The sequence below is a fragment of the Tinamus guttatus genome, unplaced genomic scaffold (assembly GCF_059628265.1).
Source record: "Tinamus guttatus ecotype Peru unplaced genomic scaffold, ASM5962826v1 Tinamus_guttatus_pri_ptg000432l, whole genome shotgun sequence".
Lineage (NCBI taxonomy): Eukaryota > Metazoa > Chordata > Aves > Tinamiformes > Tinamidae > Tinamus > Tinamus guttatus.
In genome coordinates this window covers 333,856-348,748 of record NW_028288966.1, presented here as the reverse complement: position 1 = coordinate 348,748, position 14,893 = coordinate 333,856, and positions in this window count along the sequence as shown.

Genomic DNA, 14,893 nt, shown 5'->3' with positions numbered 1-14,893 from the left:
CATACAGCTGGCCACTAAACGTGCATTTTGGGCAAATGCCTTCACAGAAATTTAATCAGAAAGAAACGTGCAATTGTTTTATGCGTACATTCCTGTACAAATATGAAGTACCATCAAATTTAAAATACTATTCTTCATTTTTGTATAGATTGGCTAAGCAGCAGAATGCAAGTGTGCAAGTAAATTACCTCCATGTCCATTTTGTAGGAGAATCTGGGGAAAAATGACAAAGTGACAAAATGACATGGAATAGTCATGGAGCACTAGGCACAGGGCTTTCTTGTCTTGTTCCTCTTCTCTATTCAGTAATTCTGTCCCTGATGAGCTCTGCGTTACTGTTTTGCTAAATGTTGGTCTAGAGCTTGCATGATATCAGGTTCCCCTTGGACTCAGGAAGCAATTTCTGCTCCATAATGACAAATCTCTGATTCTGCAGGCCATAGTAGTTTAGATCTAGGTGTGAATTGAGCTGATTGTATAGGGGACTTGGTTGAAAAGAAAAGTTTGAATTTGAGATCTCTTTTTAGAGGATATACATTGTAATAATTATTATGAGAATCATGCTTACATAGCAATACGGCTCTGTTTTTAATGTAAAGTTATAAAAAGACAAGTTGAAATGATTACTTATTTTTCAGTCTCTAAAGGAGAAAAAAAAGGATATATGGCCTTGTTTATGCACAAAATTGGTTTTAAATCAATTAGACTGGTGAAAACTCCTATGTGAACACATTTAAATTGGTTTACATCTGGCTTGTATTAATTTAACTTCATTCAGTTTTCACCAAATCAATGCAAATGTGTAATTAGCTTAATGGCTCTTGCTCTTCCAGAACAATAGTCTTTCAGGCTTGACAAAGGGGAGCTGTTTGCATTTTTACACAATCACTTTTACTATTTCCCTATTCTTCCCTTTGACTACTTAAGGGCTGATTCTGAGCATTAAATAGTCGAAAGTGACAGGCCATGAGGCCAGGTGTAAGGTAACCCAGAGAAAGAGGCTTTTCTGTGTTTTTATGGGCTTGCATAAAAGAGTGCTCGGTGACAGATACAGAGTAGGTCACTCCAGCTTCTGGGTATTTTTAGGGTGATAATTTCTCCATCTCATCTCCAACATTTGTCATTTGTCAAACAGTCTTGAGTTGCCCTTTCTCAGGCATTAATTCCATTCATTAATTGCTGTTGGGCTTAACTGTTTTTTCGACTAATTAAAGTAAGTGAGCATTGGGGCTTTGTCCACGTCCACGCTATCCTTCGAGCTCCCTCCAGGAGAGCTAGGAGGTGTCTGCTTTATTGTCTCATATTTTCTCTAAACTGTTTTTGTTTAGGAACATATTTATGTGGGGACAGATCCCCAAAAGTGCTAAATACTTGATGGGAATTTTCAAGTGTCCTCAGAAGATAGCCTCAGGAGAAGAGAGGTGACGGCGATCAGTAACCCCACCAGGTGCCTTGCATTTCATACAACCCATCCCTGCAGTTTACAGAAGGTTTCTAAAAAGAAAAACTTACTTTAAATAAAAGTAACAGGTTATCTGTAGTAACCCTGTGTTCTGAACCCTCCCCTGTGCTTATTTTCTGTAACACTGTGTTCCTTAGAGAGAACGATGCAGGAAATATGTCAGGACAATGGCTCAGATGTCATGACACAAGCGGTTGAAGCCATGGAGTTCATTTCAAGGCCTTGAGAACATCGCAATCTTGTAAAACCAACCAAATAATTTTCAGCTTTACCAAATGCAGCCATTATGTAAAAAACATTCCCATAAATCATCCTAAACTTTTTTTTTTTTTTTTTTTTTTTCTCAATGGCAATTCAATATAAACCTACTTTTCCAATCAGGCATATCTGTGGTATGAAACACCAAAGAAAACCATGAAAGCTGCTTTTGTTAATTCATTCTAGAAATATAAATAACTGAACTAGCAGCCAGTTGCTTTTGACATGGGAGAACTGCTGGAGAAATTAAGATGCCAAAGAATAGACTGAAATATTCAGTAAATTACATATTGCAAGCCCTGATGGAAATCACTAATACATCATTTCAAGTGATTGGCAACTGAGTTAGTATTTTCTTGCCAATATTGCCTTGGTCATCCTGGCTATGAGTTTCTAAAAAGTGATCCATTTTTTTCTAATCCATTATATTATTCTAACCATGAAAGTTCAAAAACAAAATCCTATTCCCACTGTGGAAAAGACACCACTAAGTTTTAATTGAAAATAGATACTGCATCAGGAAAAGATTAAGCAATGCGTGATAACACTTTTAAGTATTTTCCATATCTAATCTACTTGAAAAAACATTCTTGTTTTTGGAACTACTGTCCCGTTCTCCCTCTCCTCCTTAATACCAACTGTCTTGGAGAGCAATTAGAAACAGGTCATAGCACACCCAAAATAGGGAGAGGGAACAAACAAACCCAACTTCAGGTGACTAAGGATGGGTATTGTCAATCCAGAATTCCTCAACAGCCAAGCATATGAGGATGTGAGGATGGCTATAGACTTAATGTAAAAGAACCATGTTTAATATAATGTGTGAATATAATTGCAGATATGGATACACCCTGGCCTTTATCAGAACAGAAAGCTGTAATGTGAAGTGGTGCCTCGAGACAGCGCCTGGTACTGCCAATTCTCCTCTTGAAGAGCAGAACATGCCAGGTGGCACAGGTGGTCACCGCTCAGAAAAATGTGGCGTTAACCCTCGCCACACACCCGCCAGTTCCTGTCTCTCCTTCCTCCCTCTCAGGGATGCCCAGGCAGAACCACCTCCCCCACCCATGTGCTAGCTGGCAGCTCTCTAAAGACTTTATTTTGTGCCTATCAGTTAAGCTACACAGCTGAAGCATGTTCATTAGCTACTTCTGTTTCTGGTCTACATTACCTTTCTGCTACATAGAAGCAGAAGCAGATACATGCAATAACTTATTTTAATATCGAGGAAAGAGAGAACAAAGACATAGCTTTTATTTTCTAAAACTACCTTTCTTTTTGCATTTTACTTCTCAAATTATTCATTAAAAGTGTCAGTCTTCACAATGACCTATACAAATCAATGCAAATCTGTTAAAATTAACAGAAAAGAAAGCTTTGATCCAGGCAGGAGGCTGTTCCTGCTCTCATAATAAGGTTTTGCTAGGATGTGTTTTTTTTTTTTTTTTTTTTTTGTCAACTGCAGCATTTACAATAGTCCACATTTGGTATTCAAGGCTGAAAATCCAAAAGATAAATATGATATAAACAGTATGTGACTTCTTGATGACCTTTCTATATGTTCAGCATAAGCTCAGCATTGTTTTATCTTTGTCAGAATTATATGATTATTTTCTGATATGTCACTGATGTCAACAAAGGATAATGTGACTAGTGTGACAGCACTTTGAAATTTTATCCAAGCCAGATTAAAAGCTACAGTATTCAAACTTTCTTTCTCTTCTTTTATGATCAAATTTAAACTGGGTAACACTTATGACTTCTTGTTGGCTGAATAAAGAGTGACATCTTCTTCAAAGAAAAAACGGCAAAAATAAATGAAAACCCCCCACTCATTTTGTAGGTATGAAAACTGTTTTACTGGAACTCAGAGTCTTTAGAGAAGGTATAATCATCACAGATGGCCCACTTAAGGCTGTTAATGTATAAAGTCTTGCCTGCTGTGCATTACAAGGCTATAATTTTCATCTTGGGGTTCCTATGACTAAATAGCTCAGCTCTTGTTAGCTGATGTTTATGACATCAGAGAAATCCTCAGTGAAATTATAACCTTGGGAATACCATGCAGATGCTTTTATTTCTACTTACTGGCTCAAGCTGCTTATATATCACTGCGGAACGGGATAACAGTAAGCGATAAAACACCATAAATTTATTTAATATATAAGAACTGTTTCCCTGGGTTATGTGGTTTACGACAATATCAATCATTTAAGAGGACATGGCGTTGCCATTTGTGAGTGCTTTTTCCAGCCTCTTTGCTCAGGGTCAGGCTTGCTGCCTGATGGCAGAGGCCAGCGTGGCCCAGGAGCTGGCTGCCCTCCTTTGGGTGGGCTACCTGCACACCGAGATGACACAGTCTCTGCTCCCTCACAGCTGTTGAAGGGGTACAGTGAGCACCACCCACCACGGCTCTTCCTTGACTGTATTTGTGTTGGTTGCTCAGATGTCCCTGGAGTGCACAGACCCGTAGCTGTGAGGGCAGAGTTCCGGCACTTTCATTACATGCACAGCTTCCCTCCTCCTTCTTGAGCAGGTCCCGAGCCCTGAGGCAGGTGGCCTGCGCAGAGCAATATGAGCACATGAGGCAAAGCACAATCTGTGCCAACCAAATTGATGTTCCTCTTTCTGATAGTGACATCCATCAACCTGTGAATTATTCCTAGGTGCTCACTAGGCACTTCTGAAGAGTGAGTTTTTCAGTATGTGGGTGCTACTTTGCAAGCTATTTCTTCTGAATCCTTGGCATTTATTCTTCTCACTACATGACCAGTCACTTTGATCACTTTGGTTATGTTGCTATCACTCGTTGTTTGGAAGAAGGTCTTTAAAGCAGAGTGCTAATTGCTATGAAGAGTTGATAGCTGCCTAGTCTGCATGTCCACTGGGATGCACATGATGGGGAAAGCGGCACTGGAGGTCCAGACTTCCCAATTTCTGGAAGTACGCCTGTAGCGCGCATGTGCAATGAACAGCATGAAATCCACAAACCATCATGAAAACATATCAGCATTTTTGCTCATAAAAATATTCATTATTGTCACTTTCTGTACTGTTCGAATTTCTTTAAAATGTTTAAAATTTCCCATGCTTAATGTCCATTAAGGAATAAAAGATTAGAAGAGTATGTAGTTGTTACAGTCTGGTATCATAAGAGATTGCAACATTTTGGTCCACTGCTTTTGTTTTCATAATAAGCCAGTTTATTGGTGTTTATTATTATGTAAGTTGATTCTAATCTTCCCACACACTGGGAGAATCATGGACTGGAGTATTGTAAAACATAGGGGACTGAGAGGAAGAGGTGGCCACTTGAGATCTCTTCCAGTATCATAATCTGGATTTCTGCATTATAACTACTGATGTTCTTCTTAATTAAAATCTAGAAGAAATTACATCAAAAAAAAAAAACACCTCCATGCCTTATACAGTGCCATCTAACATCTTAGAAATCCATAGCTCACCGAAAACAGAATTATTGCAGTGTCCTATAGGGGTTAAACATTCTTATCATTTATTGTCATAAAGACCTTCAATTCGGATCATACTACATTGTCCATCTCCCTTTAGAAACATTTGATATAGCATTACTTGGCATTCTTCAAAGTAGCTGTGTTTCACCCAAGACATGCAGGAACTGGCTCCATGGATAATACTAAAGCACCATACTGATTAGAAGTGTAAAACATGTTGTCTTATTTCCACATTGCTGTAAGAATAGATTTGAATGCAAAAAAAAAGGAGCCAAATAATTGCTCACTGTAAGAGACAAAATATTTTTATTTTTTAAGTCATTTAAATGTTTTGCTTTACACTTTCACTGCTCTGCTTCATGTTTCTATCATCTACTAGAAGCGGATAATGAAATCAGGAAAAAAATATGTTCAGAGGAATTTAACTGCACAGTACAGTAATCAAGTGAAATCTCCCAAGGAAAAACTCAACTTCTAGATGAGAGACATTTAAACAAGATTCTTGGAAACTTTTGGAGTGCTTTGCTGCATCAGGTCACCACATTTTCAGAGGCTTGCTCATCAGCTATTATCAGTATTCAACTTATTTTTTATCCCATCTTACTTCTGCTTCTGTCCCACTGACCTATTTCAAGGTAAGCCCACATTGACCTCAATAGTAATTTTAGTTCTTGAAAACATGGGAATCAGGCCTTTGATGTTATTTGATATTAAAACAGATTAAAACTGTTTGTTTTCTGCAATGGTGCTTTATTTTTTCTTTATTAGTTTTCTTTTATCTCATCAGGTTTGCATATACCAGGATTTTGTAACACTAGTGAGTACACCAAGGGATCTTTACAGTGTTTCCATTATCATTCATAAATCATGATTTTCAGGGTTAATATTTCAACAGTTGTAAATCACATCTTGCTGAAATGAAGCAGCCTGGATTTGAGTCTATTCTTTCCCTTCTGAAATTGGTTTTAACCCATTAAATCCTTTTTGGCTTATTTCTTGAGTGACAAGGGACACAACGGTAGGCATCAGCAAGCATTTGACTGCAATCTCCTGAATAACTTCACTATCCAAAAAAAGAAAGGGGTAGAAAATCATAATTAAAGAATTTCTATATTAATGAGCTCTGCACCTGTGTCGCGGGAGGGCTCTGGCAGGCACAGGCTTCTTGCAGTGCCCAAGGCACGCATGTCTGGCTCAGCTTGCTCCGTGCCACAGAGCAGCAGTGCTCCTTCCTGGTGGGGCAGCCGCTGCTCTTCCTCCAGCGATCCTGGGGAACCCAGCGCCGGCAGCAGCATGAGGCTCGGGAAGTCTCATCCCCACAAAGTCAGCAGCAACATCCCTTTCATTCAGGGCCCAAGGCCTGATGCTGCTGGCATCAAACATTGCAAAGGATCAGATACAGAGACGATGCTGAGCCATTAATGTTACACTTGGTGTTTTTCTAAGACAGGCATATTCTGTCTTTAATGAGAGATGTCCATTGCTATCTGCTTAATTATTGCTGTTTCAAAATAGGTATGAGATAAAGATATATATGTACACACACATGTAAAGCAGGACCTAGAGGTAGTCCAAAACAATTCACCTGAATACTTAAAACATTTTTTAATATATTTTACATGAGGAAAAATTCAGGAAAAGATATCAGTTTTTCAGTGTTCTAATAGTAAATTAATCTTTTTGTCATCCAAAGCTAAAACATAAATCTGTGCAAACAACTTGCAGAGGAACAGTGTCTGTACCAATTAAACCATTTTTAGGATCTTTAGACTTAAGATGTAGTCCTCCATCTTAGTAAAGGCCCTCACTAGAGAATTTTTTCTTTCGTGATTTTTCATCACAGAGTTTGAAATTATTTTGTGCATCATTCTGCTCTTCTTTCTTTTCACCTCAGCGAGATGTTGAGTAAGAATCCCAAGCAGACCTCATCAATGCACCTCAAGAATCATTTTATGACCCTCCTATAACACTTTACATGACTGTTTAATTTCCTATCTAAAACAAATTAACTGTTGCATGCTCTAATCAGGACACAAAGGATCCCAGATCTTGTCTGGAAGCATGCGGAGGTTACTGAGAGGTTGTCCAGATTGATGGTTCCAGGGAGTGTATGACCCAAGGATGAACTTTGACTAAACTTTGCTCTTTGTGCACTTAGCAGTCTGTATTTGGAAAGCATCAATTGTCCACATTCAACATATTAAATGTAAGGCATATGCTTGGAGCTTCTTTGTTTTTACAGAAGCCAAAAGCTTCATCAACCTTATTTATATCAGTTATTCCATAGCTCTTTCAATCTGCTTTAATATGCATTTATTTCATTTTAAAATATGTCAATCTTTTAAGCTTTTCCTGCCATTTCCTACACTTCTAGATCGTGTATCCTCATCATCACTAAGCTATGGCAAAGAAGACAAGTGATACTTGTGTCTTGGTTGGTAAATTCCCAGCGCAGTTGGGCAAGACTTTGCTGTTTTATCTCAGCTCCATTCCCATCACAGCCAGTGCTGGAGTCAAGGATCCCATTTGTGTGTGTTTGGGTTTTATACATGAATGTAGACATATATAAGTGTGTGTGTATATACGTAGACACCAGAAAAAAACAGGAATGGGAGAGAATGGGAGAGAATGGGAGACAGAAATTTATTTCTTGCCAGTACTCCTGTTTTCCACCAAAGCAACTTTTAGTGAAAATAAAAAAGGGTTGCCAATGCTGTTTGTGGAAACAAAATCACTTATATGTGGTGTTTTAGCTTCTGCATTTAAGTGGCAAATTCCACAAAATTAAAAAAATCCTAAAACTTTGCTATGAAACTAATCATTTTTCCTATCCTATTCCTAACTCAAATAGTTCCCATTAGGGCTATTTCTGTCAGACTATTAATATGCAGAAGACCCTACTAAGGAGAAAAAGGCAAAAAATATTCTAATCCTCAGGCCTAACTGTCCTTGGTTATGTGCTTTGCTCATGTGTTTTAGCTCACAGATTTTTCAGCTTCATCTTAGTAGCCTTATTCTTTATCACAGGTCTGAATGCATTAGGAAAGATTACTTTGCTTTGAAGGATGAGACCAGTTAAATCTTTGTTTTTAAATGACAGCAATTAAAAGCAAGGAAATATTTAAAGCATCTCTACAATCATAATAATATTTTGATGGGCTTAGAGTGAATATTTTCAGACTGTATTCTGGCCAAAATAAAAAAAAAATACCAATTTTTTACCAGTATTGTGGTTTTAGTGGTACTAATAGAGCTATAAATGTTTGTGGAGACAATGGCTGTGTCTACATGACAACCGCTCTCAGCCTTCAGACATACTTTTTTTATGCTCACAGATTTCAAGTTTATGTAAAATTTGAGTTGCTGTGATCATGCTCCAGCCCCTGCAACTATCAGACATGGGCTCAGCACCAGAGCTCTGGGCTCTCCAATGCTCATAGTAAATGGAAAAATAGCAAAACCCCAGGTCCCTCTCACCAGCCTGGGTCCCCTGAAAGCCAGCGGCACAAGCCACACTTCTCTCAACAAACTGTTCCAAAAACCTTCTCCTTTAACCCATCCAATCTTAAAAATGTCCTACTTGCCCTACATTGCTTCCAGGGGCTCTGAAAGCTCAGTCTAGGATGACTATTTTTAGATTTGCAACTCTAATGAGCTGTTTTCTCCTCATACTAAGCAAAATCTAAATTTTATCTGCTTCTATACCTGTCTTTCCACAAATGGCTCCATGACCAAACTGTCCTTCATTCCCATTGCACAAGCATGTAAATCTGCTGGAGGTGGTCAAAAAAAATGGGAGATTCTTGCCCTCATTAACTTCCCCAAGTGCCCTCTGGAGGCACAGAATCATCTCCCACACCTGCACATTGCCACTGATCTCCACAAATGCAAGAAAAAGAAATTATCTAAATCATGTAAGAACGAATCATATGGAAATGTAGTTAAAAATCCCTTGGAACTAATTGCTTGAGCTGGTCAGGAAAGGTGATAGGATATTACATCCATGCAGACATTTTCTTTCCCCACCTTTAGGAGAGAGAATATTTGGGATTAGTATGACATGACACCTGTCGGCTAGACAGATTTCTGGCACGAAGAAAGCCCTTGCAAGCAGCGGGGACTAGGACTGATGCAGTGAGGAAGTGAGCACATAGCTCGCTTGAAAAGCCGAAGGTAAGATCAGGAGCTGCGCAGCATAACGCAGAGTGCTCAGCAAATGCTTTTCCAGCTAGGTTAGCTGGAAAGTATCCATACATTTTTTTGTCTGTAGACAGAGCCAGGGAAAAAAAAGCATTTTTCTGACACAGCAACTTGCTGTGAGTCGCGTGGAGGGAGCATGAAGTAACGTAGAACGCTCTGAGGGGTAAATTGTTCTGCAAACTTCTTGACACTGCCTTGGGTGCATCTATGCTGTTTAATAAAGGCACAGAGCATATAAGGCAACTCCTTAGTGTTTTTACGCTATACTTTTTAGGTAAGAAAGCTTAAGGAGCCGTACACCTAAACTCCACTGAGTATTAACAGCTGTTGTGGTATTAGCAGTGTCTGCCCAGAGCAGCTGCCCAGGTGGATCCCAAAGGGAAGAAGCATCAAAACCAAAGCTGGCACTGGGCAGCACTGCTCGGCCGGGTCCCCACGAATAAGCAGCCCCCTTGCCACTTAAAATAAAGACACCTGCATTACACAGCACATAGGGAGTGTTCCTGCACTGTGTAAGTGCACCATTATATTCTGCCTTTTTGTTTCATCACACTTTCTAAATGAAGTATCAATCCCATCCTAAAAATGTTTGGGGAACACCAAGCTTATTTTTACCCTGGAGTTTCCCAGCTGATTTTTGTGCATGCTGGCCACCTATTGCAATATCTATGTGTTACTTTCTGGAGGATGTATTTCCTCCATCGACTTATAGAAGTGATAGTTCTAAAAGCAAAATAAAGTTATAGCATTGTTCATTAATATCAATATCAATATCAAGGACATATCATGAGAACTGTGGATTTTCTGTCATTCATAGATGCTTCAATCTCTTATATTTTTTTTTGTTTCAATAGCTGCCAGTTTTCATCAGAATAATAAATGCTCACTCAGTTCTGATACAGATGTGACACTGTGTTGTGAAGCTGTTTGTTTGCGCTTTTTCCAGCCTCTAAAGTATAAGGCTTTCTCTCAAAAAGCCAATGTCAAACTTCTGGCGCTCCTCAGATGCCAGGGAACACAGAATTGCAGCTTATTAGAGCTCATCTTCTGAGAAATCCCCTATTGTAAACAAATGAGGAAACAAGGCTTTTGTATTTCCACCACATGTGAAATTAGCTTTTCAATCCACTGCCTCCCCATTGATTAGTCAAAGAGACCAATGAATGTCAAGCAATCATCAATGCTTGCAATATTTTTTCAGAGTAAATGACATATGTGTGGTTGCTTTGCTTTAGCTACGCAATCCCTGAGGAATTAATCTCCTCTGAAAGCAGAAGTACCTCTTGAATAACATGCAACTTGTGAACTAAAGTACATTTTCAAGTAGCCCCACTTAACTATGAAGTCAGTTCAGTTCAGTATAGCAGTATAGCCCCTCTGTAGTAGCTCTTTCTCCTCACAATTTCCTTCCCTTAAAAATTCAAATGACATCCAACTCAATATATAATGATCATAAAATCATAGAATCATAGAATGCTTAAGGTTGGAAGGGACCTCTAGAGGTCATCTAGTCCAACCTCCCTGCACATGCAGGGTCACTTAGAGCACGTGGCACAGGACTGCGTCCAAGCAGGTTTGGAAGATCTCCAGAGAAGGAGACTCCACAACCTCTCTGGGCAGCCTGTTCCAGTGCTCTGTCACCCTCACTGTTAAGAAATTTTTCCTCAAGTTCCTGTGGAACTTTTGGTGTTTCAGTTTGTGGCCATTACCTCTAGTTCTGTCAGTGGCCACCACTGAAAAGAGGCCAGCACCATCCTCCTCACTGCCTCCCTTGAGGTACTTATAGACACTGATCAGATCCCCTCTCAGTCTTCTCCAGGCTGAACAGGCCTGGTTCCCTCAGCCTCTCCTCATAGGGCAGATGTTCCAGGCCCCTGATCATCCTTGTAGCCCTGAGCTACAAGGAGCTCTCTCCAGCAGCTCCACATCCCTCTTGTACTGTGGGGCCCAGAACTGGACACAATACTCCAGATGGGGCCTCACCACAGCTGAGTAGAGGGGCAGGATCACCTCCCTCGACCTGCTGGAGACACCCTTCGTAATGCACCCCAGGATCCCATTGGCCTTCTTGGCCACGAGGGCACACTGCTGCCTCATGGTCACCTTGTCATCCACCATGACACCCAGGTCTTTCTCCGCAGAGCTGCTCTCCAGAAGATCGGTCCCCAGCCTGTACTGGTGTCTGGGGTTATTCCTCCCCAGGTGCAGGACCTTGCACTTGGCCTTGTTGAATTTTATGAGGTTTTTCACCGCCCAAAGATCAGATCCCTGATCAGATCCCTCAGATCCCTGAGACTTTTCGTCATTAATAAAAGCTGAACTTCTCTTGTCCTTCTTTTTAAATTCTTCTGGTGGAGCAGCAGAATTATCTCTGACTCGATCTATAAAGTTTGCATGAGCAGCCTGCTTAAAAAAAGGAGCATTCCCATGAGAATCTTGAATTTGTAAGATTCCCACTTGAATTTCTACAGATTTAATTCGCTGTACCTTTCTGGTGAGTGAGTCCCTCTGTATGTTCTCTCCTTCCTGTCAGATCAAACCCTTGCAGGTTAATGTGAGTGTAACTTCTCACACATGTTAAATCTACATGCTTGTGCAGGATGAATAGGGGATTCCCTTCTGAAGGTGACTGGACTTTCCTTTTTCCAAAACAAAATGAGGAATATTATAACATCCCGCTGTTTTCAACTGTAGCCATATCATGGCTTGGGGTGCGTAAGGCTTAAAACTCTTCTTCTTCCAGTTTCCCTTTAAAATATAAATTCCCTCTCACGGCACTGTAACAACCAGGCAAGATGTACTACGGATTGAGGCCTGTGATGAAAAATAATTAAATTTCTAAAATGATTTGATGAGATAGCAGTAATACTATGTAAAAGCTTCAAAGGGATGCTTGTTTTAAATATCATAGGACACCTTTTATATGCTAATGTAAAACGTCTCTAGGAAAGAAGAACGTATTTGAGGTTTAAAAAATAAATGAGAAAAAATCATCAGTCTGCGCAGTACAAAGATCCACTTCAGCCTAAGTGTATTCACTGTTCATTTACTGGTAAATCTCTGGCGGGGGGGCAGAGGGAGGGCTGATTTCACAGTCTACTCAAATGTACTGTAATTAGAGCAAGGACTGCTTGCATTCTTTATCTGCAAGGTCCTTTTTTCCACCCCCGTAAAGGAACAATCAATATCAGTTATTAAGCCGCAGGCATAAGGGCAACCTGTTATTTTAACACTAGGACTTTGACTTGCTGGCACTCAAGGCCTAGAATTTGGGCACATGGCTACGTGGAGCTGTCGCACAGCCACAGTGGATGCACCACACTGGGCGGCAAGGGGCTGGGCGCAGGGTCCCACACCCCTCTGCAGCAGCGCGGCTGCTGCTCTTGTGCCCGGTGAGGAGTGCTCCAAAATAAGCAGCGGTCATGGACCTCCCGATAGCATGGTATTCACTCTGAACAGATCTGAAACGTACTCCTGAAATAGGATTTGATCCAAACGCTTCAATTTCAGGTGAAGTGCTCTCACAGGTTTCAAAAGACAGCAGGTCGAGCACTACGTTATTGTAGTCTTTGCATCATCACAGGGAATGTAAGAACAGTGTAGGTCTCTCTCCCAGCTCACGTCTTAAATTATCACTATAGCATCTTCTCACTTGACCAAGAAAATGACACAAGTAATATACTAGAGCAATACCTAAATACTATTTAAAATTGGCCTCGTGCTCTCATATTCCAAAGGCTAAATCTTAAAGATAGGTCATTATGCTATTTTAAAATGATTGCTTAGAGAATGAGCTAGAAATTTGCTACTGACAGGAGAGCAGCTGCTTCTGGCAAGCAGATATCACACCTCCCAAGCTGAGATGCTAGCCACCATCTACATGTTAGAAATGTATTTCAATTTCATCATGAAACCTGCTGCTTACGGTTGCTGGGTTAAGTTTCCTTTTAAATAAATTATTTTCATGATTTTGGTAGGACATTTTCTCAATGCCAACACACAAAAAAAAATCATTAAAAACACTATATTAAGAAAACTCTTTTATCTACTTCATAGTCAGATGTTCAGGAAGGACAGAGTAGAACAATTAGTCTTTCTTATCAGAGGGAGAAATTATGGTTACCATCTCAAGATAATTTCAGCTCTTAAAAACTCATTGAATTGGATTTTTATGATGGACTAAACAGAGAGGTGCTATCTGAATGATGACTGATCTCTCTACAAATGAGTGGAGTGTGAGAACAAGTGGGTGCAGTTTATTTGCCAGGACGACTCATGGATTAATCCATATTATGAACATAAAGGCTGTCTTTCCTCATAAAATAAGTCAAAAAACATCACTGCATGTTTTCTACATCCAGACCTGTAATTTATAGCTGAAGTGAAAGATGGCTGTTGGAAAGATCCTGGGGCATCTTGGTTTTTGTTTTGTTCTGTTTCCTTTTAGTATCCTTACTTTGGTTGCCTTTTTTATCACATGCAAGTTCTAAAAAAAAAACCTACTACCAGCTTTACTGTTAAAGCCTGAGAAAAGGTAAACATAAAACATGTAATCTGTCTTTGATTTGAGCTGGAGCATTGCTGTGCTTCGAAATTATGTCTGTATTATAAAACTGACAGCTTTAATGGAAGAGTGGTTTTCAAAAATGGTGTTGAAAACATAGTGAAAAATTCTCTGAGCGGTGGTTATTTCACTACCTGCATATTCAGGGTAACAACAAGAGACACAGTTGTGCTTTATTCTCCACCTTATTCTCCTTATTCTTCTGAGAGAGATTCAGTGGTGATAAAACATACCTTGCTTTACAGTAAAACCTATACAAGCAACTTGTGTTTTTCAAGCCACTTCCCATCTTAAATGACCACTCCTAAACATCTCATTATTTTGATTCCTGACGAGGGCACTTAAGAGTCCATGGACTGGTATATTATTTCTTTCTAAGTGATATATGCAGAGGACCTCTAAGATCTTTTGATAAAAGTTAGTGCTTATTTTCCCTTTTTGTTCCCCTCTCATTCTCAGCTTAAACAAAAACGTGTGAAATTCCCTGTCTGGTTCTCCTTGAGGACCCATTGGAGGTTTCAAAGGTGTTGTTTGTGAACATTTTCAACTTAGAATTCTAAGGGCAGGGAATCATTAACCTTAACACTGACCATCTCTACGCCTACATGTTGCTACATGAAATACCCATTAACCAAAACAAAAAAAAAGTTTTAAATAGTAATTCTTTATGTCAATTAATCAGCTTCCACTCATATTCCTGGTATGGCAGTGCTATGAATTTTCTAGTCAGCAGAAGTCTTCTAAGGCAAAGAAGATAGCTGAGATCTGAATTTTGAATTTATAGTCCAAATAACACACAAATGAAACACTTTCTTTTAAAACTGTTCCTTTAGACTCTTCTTACATACCATAAAAAGAAAAACAAGAGATCAAGCATATTTCTTTCCTTTTACAAGACATCCCTAAGACAGATTTCTCTATTGTAGAACCTTGCTA